The following is a 12,090-nucleotide window of genomic DNA, read 5'->3' as shown; positions in this document are numbered from 1 at the left end:
TAAAAAGCAAAGAGAGATGTTCCCGTAAAGAGCGACGGCCATTATACTTTCTGTACCTAAATAACACATAATTGCCGTGTCACAATGTAATGTGTTCAGATGGCTGGCGTGAGGCTCCATTTGAAGATGACCTAAATGAGGAGTGATTAAGTGTAATTTGCACATATTAATAATAGCTGGAGGTGACAGAGTGGTGTTCGTCATCTGCCACATGGGTTTAGTGAGAGCACAGCCAATTAGCTCTGTAATCAAAAACAAACCAACTGGCCTGATGTTTAGTTTAATTTCATTGAGATTATTAGATGCAAGAGAGCTCAATGATCAAACTATAGAGTGTTTCATCCTCTCTAAACAATGTAAGTTCTGTTATGCTAAAATGTGTTAACAAACAAAATAAATTATGAATAGGATTTATTAATATGGCAACCTTTTTTTAGACAAATGCAGCTCAATATGTTTGCATTCAGAATAACAAAAAATCACAAGAAACGGATAAGGTAAACATTAAAACAGTTCAAACTTCCCTTTAGGGAGTAAACAACATCAGCTATGCAGTAATTCATGTGCATGTTCAGTATCAAAAACAAAAGTATGACTACTACTGACTTCAGAACTACAGAAGGTAGCTTCAAAATGTATTTGTCTATCATAGTTTTGGAATTTTAAGAACAGCTTTATACGGACTTACTTCAAGGGGTTTGTGTGTCAAACAATAAACAAAAGAGGGAGATTTGTAAGAAGAAGCAATAGTGACATTTGACGAAAAGCACTGGAAGAACTTTGGTTAAATTCTCTTAATATAAACAATTTTTATGCATACTAAAAAATCAGGAGGGTTTGGATGATCGATCCTTTGAGCCATTTCAACATGGACATTTGAATTCTGCATTTATACACAGGCTTGACATAGCCAACAGTGCAGGCTCTGAAGGGACGTGAACTGCCTGTCAAACAATCACTTGAATAACAAGAATGTTGGAGTTGTAAACCTTTGCGAAGAAGTGTCACCTTTCCTAACAAGTGGCATAAGTCAGCAATAGCTTAAAAGTACATTTGAAAAATTTGACTCAGTGATAAACTACATTTAGACTGCTAGCTTGCTAGCTAACTACGAGCTCACTCGCTAAATGACTCGCTTGCTAACTAAACTTTTATCTAAATTAGAAAACTACTAACTCAATCTTTAAACATCTAAACTGCTAGCTTGTTGACTGCAATAGTCAGTACACTGTTTAGCAGCGCACTAATTTAGCATTCTAAACAACTACTAGCTAAAAACAAAACTTCTAGCTCAGTAGCTAAACTACGAGCACACTAGCTGAACCAATAGTTACGAACTACTAACTAAATATCTAGCTTACTAATAAAACTACGAAGTATCCAGCTACATTAGAAACTAACCAATCAACTAGGCATACTATGTTACTAACTAAAAGTCTAGCACACTAAGTCTACTGCAGCTCACCCTGCACTGCCTGTAGGAGAAGAAGTCATCTTGTTCAGGCTAAAACCCTGATTCAAGGTTTCAAGGTTTTATTTGTCATATACAGCAGATACAGCGTATATGTTGGCAATGAAAATCTTATGTCGCGTGCTCCTCCAACAACTCCACATACGTGGTGCAAATAAGATAAATAAAATAGTGCAAAAAGAGAGAAGAATATTTACAATAACAACAATAAAGATTTGAGGATGTGAAATATATACATATGTGGAATACATTGAAAGTATTTAAATACTTTACACTGTTGAATGAGGAGGTATGGACAGATGCATATATTATGTATAGCAGATGTACAGTGGGGCAAAAAAGTATTTAGTCAGCCACCAATTGTGCAAGTTCTCCCATTTAAAAAGATGAGAGAGGCCTGTCATTTTTATCACAGGTATACCTCAACTATGAGAGACAAAATGAGAAAAAAAAATCCAGGAAATCACATTGTAGGATTTTTAAAGAATTTATTTTCAAATTATTGTGGAAAATAAGTATTTGGTCAATAACAAAAGTTCATCTCAATACTTTGTTATATACCCTTTGTTGGCAATGACAGAGGTCAAACGTTTTCTGTAAGTCTTCACAAGGTTTTCACACACTGTTGCTGGTATTTTGGCCCATTCCTCCATGCAGATCTCCTCTAAAGCAGTGATGTTTTGGGGCTGTCGCTGGGCAACACGGACTTTCAACTCCCTCCAAAGATTTTCTATGGGGTTGAGATCTGGAGACTGGCTAGGCCACTCCAGGACCTTGAAATGCTTCTTACGAAGCCACTCCTTCGTTGCCCTGGCGGTGTGTTTGGGATCATTGTCATGCTGAAAGACCCAGCCACGCTTCATCTTCAGTGCCCTTGCTGATGGAAGGAGGTTTTCACTCAAAATCTCACGATACATGGCCCCATTCATTCTTTCCTTTACACGGATCAGTCGTCCTGGTCCCTTTGCAGAAAAACAGCCCCAAAGCATGATGTTTCCACCCCCATGCTTCACAGTAGGTATGGTGTTCTTTGGATGCAACTCTGCGTTCTTTCTCCTCCAAACACGAGGACTTGAGTTTTTACCAAAAAGTTCTATTTTGGTTTCATCTGACCATATGACATTCTCCCAATCCTCTTCTGGATCATCCAAATGCCCTCTAGCAAACTTCAGACGGGCCTGGACATGTACTGGCTTAAGCAGGGGGACACGTCTGGAACTGCAGGATTTAAGTCCCTGGCGGCGTAGTGTGTTACTGATGGTAGCCTCTGTTACTTTGGTCCCAGCTCTCTGCAGGTCATTCACTAGGTCCCCCCGTGTGGGTCTGGGATTTTTGCTCACCGTTCTTGTGATCATTTTGACCCCACGGGGTGAGATCTTGCGTGGAGCCCCAGATGGAGGGAGATTAGCAGTGGTCTTGTATGTCTTCCATTTTCTAATAATTGCTCCCACAGTTGATTTCTTCACACCAAGCTGCTTACCTATTGCAGATTCACTTTTCCCAGCCTAGTGCAGGTCTACAATTTTGTCTCTGGTCTCCTTTGACAGCTCTTTGGTCTTGGCCATAGTGGAGTTTGGAGTATGACTGTTTGAGGTTGTGAACAGGTGTCTTTTATACTGATAACGAGTTCAAAAAGGTGCCATTAATACAGGTAACGAGTGGAGGACAGAGGAGCCTCTTAAAGAAGAAGTTACAGGTCTGTGAGAGCCAGAAATCTTGCTTGTTTGTAGGTGACCAAATACTTATTTTACCGAGGAATTTACCAATTAATTCATTAAAAATCCTACAATGTGATTTCCTGGATTCTTTTTTCTCATTTTGTCTCTCATAGTTGAGGTATACCTATGATAAAAATGACAGGCCTCTCTCATCTTTTTAAATGGGAGAACTTGCACAATTGGTGGCTGACTAAATACTTTTTTGCCCCACTGTATATGGCAGATATGTATAATATATAGATATGTGTATTATAAACAGATATGTATAATATATAGATATGTGTACTATAAACAGATATGTATGGCAGATGTGTATAATATATATATATATATATATGTATGTGTGTACTATAAAAAGATGTAAGTAGACATTCACACAGCTCAGGAGTTCAGCAGTCTTATAGCCTGTGGTATAAAACTGTCTCTGAGTCTGGTAGTCTTGGTCCGGATGCTGCGGTACCGTCTGCCAGACGGCAGCAGACAGAACAGATTGTTGCTGGGGTGATTGGGGTCCTTTAATATCCTACCGGCCTTCTTCCTACACCGCTGGGTGTAGAGGTCCTCCATGGATGGCAGCTCCGTCCTGGTGATGTGCTGAGCAGTTTTCACCACCCTCTGTAGAGTCTTACGGTTGAGGGCGGTGCAACTGCCATACCAGGCGGTGATGCAGCCAGTCAGGATACTCTCGATGGTGCACCTGTAGAAGTTGCAGAGTATCCTGGAGTCCATTTTGAACTTCCGCAGCCTGCGGAGGAAGAAGAGCCGCTGTCGAGCCGTCTTGGATATGACCCTGGTGTGATGTGTCCATGTCAGGTCCTCACTGATGTTTACCCCGAGGAACCTGAAGCTGCTGACTCTCTCCACAGGAGTCCCGTCGATGGTGATGGGTGTGTGTGCCTCTCTCTGCCTCTTCCTGTAGTCCACAATCAGCTCCTTTGTTTTGCTGACGTTGAGATGGAGGTTGTTGTCCTGGCACCAAGATGTCAGGGCTCTGACCTCCTCTCTGTACGCCGTCTCGTCGCCGTCTGTGATCAGGCCGATGACGGTCGTGTCGTCAGCAAACTTGATGATGGTGTTGGAGCTGTGTGTGGCCACGCAGTCGTGCGTGAACAGGGAGTAGAGGAGAGGGCTGAGCACACAACCCTGAGGGGCTCCGGTGTTGAGGGTCAAGGTGGAGGATGTGAAGTTCCTCATCCGCACTGCCTGGGATCTGCCCGTTAGGAAGCTCATGATCCAGTCACAGAGGGCGCTGTTGAGCCCAAGGTCCCTGAGCTTAATGATGAGCTTGGAGGGCACAATGGTGTTGAATGCTGAACTGTAGTCAATGAACAGCATTCTCACATAAGTGTTCCTCTGGTCCAGGTGGGAGAGGGCAGTGTGGAGGGTGAGGGAGATGGCATCATCCGTGGACCTGTTTGCTCTGTAGGCAAACTGCAGGGGGTCCAGTGAGTCAGGGAGGGAGGAGGTGATAAAAGTTTTGACTAACCACTCAAAGCACTTCATGATGATGGAGGTGAGTGCAACTGGGCGGTAGTCATTGAGGCAGATGGGTTTTGTCTTTTTGGGGACAGGGACAATGATGGACTCTTTAAAACATGTGGGGACTACAGACTGGAGCAGTGACCTATTGAAAATGTCTGTGAACACATCTGCCAGCTGAACTGCACACACCTTGAGAGCACGTCCAGGGATGCCATCAGGTCCAGGAGCCCTGTGTGCGTTGATCCTTTTCAGAGATCTACACACATCTGCACTGGTTAAAACCAGTGAGCAGGGATCCTGGGCCTTTTGTGCCTCCACAGCCGGGGGCCTCTCAAAGCGTGCATAAAATGTGTTCAGTTCATCTGGGAGAGATGCAGACACATCCTCAGCACCCGTCGTTGTCCTTTTGTAGTCTGTTATTGTTTTTAGTCCAGACCACATATTTCTGGCGTTGGAGCCCTTGTAGTTCGACTCCACCTTGTCCCTGTATTGTCTTTTCGCACTGCTAATAGCTCTCCGGAGTGCATACCTGGAATTCCTGTACTCATCCAAATCACCGCTGCTGTGCGCGATGGCCCGTGCTCTGATCACAGCTTTGTGAATCAATGTGTCAAATTAACAAACTATTCACTAATGAGGGAAACATCTTGCTTTTCTTTTGTAGATAATATATCTGTTGATGACTTGTTACTGTAACAGAAATACTTTCTTTAAAAATAACAATTGCTTCTCTTGTTCCGGCTCTGCACTTCCATAATAAGGAAATGAACGAGAGAGAAGTTGGTTTCCAGGGCACAAAGAAGATGAATTTATAAGTCACACAATAAGCTGACCTGATCTGGCCCTATGTCACATTGAGGATAAAAGTGCTCAGTAATACATGCCCGTCATCAAAACAGAAATAGAATTTGAATTGGAAATTTCTGCTGTTTTTTCCATTCCTGCTTTTGTGTGTGACTGTGAGAGTCTTCATAACACCTCTGATGGATTTAAAGTATGTGTATTGGTGTGGATCCCAAGATGATCCCAGCCTCTCTAAATGCTAATGATGTGTGTAGGTGAGTGATCGAGAGAGCCCCTCTTCAGACCAGCAGGGAAGCACGAGGACTATAATTGATCCAGAGCTATTAGGGCTTTATCATTCACTGCAAAATAATCACAAGGAGCAAGCAAGAGGTTGAAGTTTAGTTTCCTATTTAGCAGATGTATAACCTGGGTAGACCTTCACTAAGCGCCTTACAGTATGCATCTTTTTTAAAAACATTTTATGGGCAATATCAACTTGATTTGAAGATGGAAGAAATTGGGTTTTATTTAGTAGTTTTCCATCAGCCCTAGCCGTAATTATGACATTGTACTTTATAAATTAGAAATGAGATCTAAGAACTTAGATCTCCAACAAGAGTGAGTTAGTAATTGTTAACTAACCTCCAGGATGAGGGCAAAAAGTTAGATTACATTAGCTTTCTGTATCTCTGTATTTTGTTTCTTCCGAAAGTTTGCGTCACTAATAATTCTGGGTAGTCTATTCTGGGCTATATGTAAACATAAATGTCCTTAAATGTAATGTATTTAAGTTAATTCAGATGCTGAATAAAAAAAGTGAATTAGTATCAAATCCTTTACAGGTACTTTTATATTGGATGGTGATAGCTTGAACAGAGACAAGAGCCTATCCTTGTAAGCTCTCACAGATACAATTCTTGCTTTTATGAATCTTATGTTAGTGATTACAATGATTAATCATTATGTTTTGAACCAGGCGAGATTCAAGAAATGTAGAATCCTACGAAAGAGAATTATAGCGTACCTGTCAGTCAGTGCCCTAGTGTAATTTCCCTTTAAATAAAATGTTAAATTGGAATGCAGTATGAAATGACACCTCTGACGTGCTGTTTGTCTCTGTGTCCTGCTGAGGCTGTCCTATTGTGGACGAAAAGATACCTTTTCCTGGATCCGTCAATGATGCTGAAAAAGCTCACTGGTGACATCCTTTTCTCTTCTTCTCAGCAAGACCTCTGTTCCTTCTCAAAGAACAGAGGTCTGTTCCGCTCCACTGCTGGCTCTGCTTTGAAGCTGAGGACAGCACACACATATGATCCCCAAAACTCTCACAAACTAGTTAAAGGGAATTTGTTGGAAAAAGCCTTTTCCTTTTTCCTGAACCTAAAGGTGAATTTATTTTCTACATGCCGATAAATACCCACAACTTAAAAGCCTAAGTTTGTAGTGTCACTGAAAAAACCTGGAATAAAATATAGTAATGTATCCGACTTCTTTCTTATCTTTGGTTTAGTAATATTAAAAGCCCATGGCCATGCAAGAGTTATGGAAGCATCAAATCAAAATACCAAACCTTATTTAAAACATGGATCCAGACAGGTCAATAGTTTACAGTGTACTAGATCTATTTATTACTGTCACTCTAACCCAATTCTGACCTATACAGTGGTCTTTATTGACAGCAAGAGAACAAGACTGAGACAAAGCAGAGCAGGATGATCAGGTTCAGAGCATGAACGCAACACTCGGACCGATTCTAACTGAATCCATGCAGCCCCACAACTATTTTCAGGCAGAAGGATATACAGCATCCTAAAATCACGTCAGCCCAAAGAGCAAAATCAGTGAATCATATAGAGTGGTGAAGGAATGAGTCCTGAAACCCTGAAATTAGTTAGCATTTAATCTACAGTACCTCCAGTTACCTTGCATCATAGTCAACTGATTTTGGAATGTACGTCAGTAATAAAAGACGTCAGTAAACACCCCACTTGTGAATGTTTGAAGCCTCCATGTGTCATAAAAACAGCAGATCCCAACAAATGGCTAATTGAGACGACTAAGCGTCATCTCGTTATCATTAGCCGCCTTTAGCATAGCAGTGTTGATGCGCAACAATGCGACCGTGATGTTGTCTGTTTAGCCAACATTAGCTTTTTACTTCTGCCGTTTGCCAAGGGAACCCTTTAGATTTCACAACCAATTTTAGCGCATTGTTAATCAGGAAATTATTTGACCTAAATATGTTAAAATGTTGCTCTCTGGGCTGCTTCCACTGCAATGATGAGGCACAGTAGACACAATCATCACCACCTAAAGATGCCTGAAAAGAGTTAATAAATTTAAACGTATGACAAATTCTGATTGCTCTTGTGGAAAGTCAATGAAGATGGGGGTCAGAATGTGATGGGCAAAGTCTAAGTTAGGGGTATCCACATTTTTTCCACCGAGGGCCACATACAGAAAAATATACGGAGAGCTGGGCCACTTATAGAGATGAGTATTGTCTCATAAGTTAAGTTATACGCGTTCAGAAAAAAACAGCCTACATCGTCTTTAGGGTTTCATTTATTTTGTAGGCAGCTCATTCCTTAAAACAGAAGCCTCAGATTGCTGATAATAAGAGTAAATATGAAGGATCAATTCAATATCAATATCAACTAAGATTTGTTAGAACATGTTTTACATTTTAAATGACAGAATATATTTGAAAATTTGGCTCATTAATATATTTGAACATATATATTTGAGAAGTTCAATATAAGACAAGCAAAAGTTTAATTTGCGGGCCATATTCCATTATACTTTTAGAATTTGCCGAGGGCCGATTCAAAATGGCCTGCGGGCCGCATTTGGCCCCCGGGCCGTAGTTTGGACACCCCTGTAGTGAAGGGGCTGGTGCCTATAGTGGTTTCGAGAAAAGCTTCTCGGGACACACTCACTTCTTACACATAGCATCAGCCAAATGGCAGTGAACCATGGGATTGTGTCTGAAATCAAATAATCATAACAGTGTAGTTGATATTATACCTGAATATACTTGATGTAGCTTGATCACTTAGAGATTCACCGGACCATAAACACTAGAGCTCAATGCATTCTTTTTATTCTCACCATAATTCATGAAAAGCATGATCATAATTACTCTAGCTAATAACATTACCTTTAACTCTGAGTTTTCTAATGCTTGATAAAGAACGGAGATGTCATATTTCTGAGGCAAAGCCAGAGAAATAACAACAGAAAGATAAATGGCAAGAGGCACAGATTAGATAAAAGCAGTGCTAATTGTTTTAAATCAATTTACAGAAGTCTAAAATTGGCATATTTCTTATATTTATATGACAAACATTTCCTTCCCTTAGCAACCTCTACCACAGCAACAGCTACGTGAATTTCCTCAGCACCAGAATAGCAAAAGAGCCAGCTAGCAGGAACACATTAGCTGATCCTGACTCTTATTGTCACCACCTGGACATCGTGGCAACTCTCATCCCACCAGAGACAGATAAGACTTCCCAGAGCTCATCAAGCTGCTCTCCATCAGCAGCAGTTTTCAGGAAGCAAGCCATGTCGTGTCTGTAAACACTTTGCAATGTGTGAATTTAGTTTGTTCTTGTTTTCAATCGCATCTGGTTGCTTTGCTCTCACCAGAAGTGAGGATTGCTGCTGTAAGCTAGCTGGCTAGCTGGAAACAACCGTTAGCAATACCAAATAATTAAAAACTGCTAAATTAAACCTATTAAATGAGCAAACTCTTCTCTTCAACATGGTACAGTGTCACAGTGGTACAGTGGTATGTTACCTAAATAAGGAGAAAAAAACACACGTATACTTTTCTTTGCATAGTGCTGTCTTGACTGGAGGACTACCTGCGGCTGGTTGGGTAACTTCCTTTACGTAGTCAAGATGTCATTTAAAGTAAAGTTTCAAGAGTTCCAGAGCTTTTGACTGTTATGACAGTACCACCTGGGTACTTATAGTGCATTTTGACATGCTTGGTATTGGGACATACTTATACAGTAAAAATTGAAAAGTACGCAAATTGAGACAAAGCATTAGAGACTAGCTGGTGAATATAGTGGAGCATTCAGCAGCTGGAGGACAGATTTCCCCCTCAGGAGGTGGAAAGGATTAAACAGTGCATTTTGTACTTGTATTTGCCAGGTGGACAATTTATGGAGGTAGATTTGTCTCAATATTATTTGTGTGAACAGATGAATAATCTGTGTGCAAATGTATAATCTGTACAAAAACAAAAACAAAACGTTTTTGGAAATGTACAAAAAAGATTATTTTGCAAACACGAAAACAAATTTGAATCTGTGAAAACTACAATTAATTTACATACAGCTCCGAAAAAAATGAAGAGACCACTGCAGCATTATCAGTTTCTCCGGTTTTACTATTAATAGATATCTGTTTGAGTTACATGATTTTTTTCTTTTGTATTTTATTGTATTCTATAAACTACTGAGAACATTTCCCTGTGTTGGAATTCAACAGAATCTGGAATGGCTGCCATACATGTAGAGATTGAGATTCAAGAAAAATGTGGAGTGGTCTCTTAATTTTTTCCAGAGTTGTATAAACAAAAAGCAGTACACTCGGAGTAGAACCACTGCTTCTTCACGTTGAGAGGATCAAGCTGAGTCGGTTTCGGCACCTGGTAAGGATGCCACTTGGGTGCCTCCCTAGGGAGGTGTTCCAGGCATGTCCAGCTGGGAGGAGACTAAGGGACAGACCCAGGACCAGGTGGAGGGATTATATCTCTATGCTGGCTTGGGTGCGCCTTGAATCCTTCAGTCAGAGCTGGTTGATGTGACAAGGGAAAGAGATGTTTGGGGCCCTCTACTGAAACTGCTTCCTCCACGACCCGATTCGGAGAAACGGGATGGATGGATAAACGAAAACCAATGTGCGAATTTGAATATCTTGCTAACATTTACAACTTTTCATCAGACATTTCTTGGATTTGTGGATCTTAATTCTCTGTTTGTGTACCGGCTTTTACACACATAGTTTAGAGACACACTTTCCACTTCGTGCCACTTGGCAATTTTTGGATGATAACAACGTCAGTATGCTTAAGAAAGGTCACACTTCATACGTCAATGTTAATTCATTTGACATAATTGTGGTCTCCGGTATTAAAGTCAGACACACACCCCATTTTCCAACCCTAGCTACAATGTCTAACTTTGGAGATCTCTTCATCAAAAAGAAAGTCCTTCCTGTATTGGCACAAGACGTTTATTGTGAGATGAAGAATTCTCCAGGATGGACATAATTGAGCATATGGGTGATATACTCATTCTCCTCTTCCGATTTCCTGTTCTTCGGCCACTCTGCTTTCTTTCATACACTCTGCCCTCTATTTGTTCTCTTTCATTCCTCTTGGTCTGTGTTCTTTCTCCTCTTTTGTTACTTTCCCTTCAATTTCTCTTCGTATCGTGTCTCACTTTGCCTCTGCTCCACCATCATCATCTGGTGCCCTGACTCTTCGGTAATGCCCCCCATCATGTCTGGTACCACTGGCCATCATTACAGTCAGTAACAGTAAATCCTCAGGTGGGGTGAGGTCAGTGTGCGTTATCACAGCGTGAACATCATGAAATGACTTGCTGCCTCCCTGCTGTATGTTTCACATGAATATTAAACCATAACCAAGTCTTTATTACCTCCACCGCGGGGAAGATGTAAAATAAATCCAATATATTTTAGATGTTTTCCACCTCACTAACATTTTGGATTAATTTAATTTGTGTGTATTTGTTCCTCTGGGCACCTGACTGGGTTCTAATAACATTCATATAACAATGATAATAATAAAACAAATCAATATTACTATGACTGAAGGCTGTTGTGACTCAGCATGATATCCCTTTGGTACAACTTGGAGAGCACTACGATACATAGCCGTGTCATTCAGCACAGTGATTTATAAAGGTCTGTGGGAGCTTATTTGTATTACAATAAATTTAGCTGATACTTACAATGAGTGCAATAAACCATGAAGACACAAACTAAGAACAGCGAGAAACTTGCAGGTACATTTGCTTCAAAACAGCCAAACCCTTGTAGTATGGTGCCTTAGTCTCAATTTAACTAAGGATGTTAAGTACTGTTAGGACATGATCCTCTTTTATTGTGAAAATCCAAAACCACTTTCTGTCTTAGCTAGAAGTGCTCATCACATTACCAGAGGGTTACCCTTTTTTTTGCTAAGTTTATTGGCCAAGGTTCAGTGGAAACAGGTAGGTTTTCAGTCTGAAAGAAAGAAGACTTTCTGCTGTCCTGGTATCAATAGGGAGCTTGTTCCACCGCGAAGGATGGTGAAAATGGTCACAGAGAAGCCACAGACCACCTCCAGAGAACTACAACAACATCTGGCTGCTGATGGTGTAGTTGTTCACCGTTCCACAATCCAGCGTACTTTGCACCAGGAAGAGCTCATTGGAAGGGTGATGTGCAAAAAGCCTTTCCTGAGTGTTAATCACAAGAAGAGTCGCATGAGGTATGCAAAAGCACATCTGGACAAGCCAGAAGCATTTTGGAACAAAATACTGTGGTCAGATGAGACCAAGATTGAGTTATTTGGTCATAACATGAACAGGTATGCATGGCGAAAAAAAC

This window comes from Eleginops maclovinus, chromosome 2, assembly GCF_036324505.1.
Source record: "Eleginops maclovinus isolate JMC-PN-2008 ecotype Puerto Natales chromosome 2, JC_Emac_rtc_rv5, whole genome shotgun sequence".
NCBI classification, from domain to species: domain Eukaryota; kingdom Metazoa; phylum Chordata; class Actinopteri; order Perciformes; family Eleginopidae; genus Eleginops; species Eleginops maclovinus.
The sequence above is the reverse complement of the archived record's forward strand: the minus strand, read 5'-3'. Positions refer to the sequence as shown.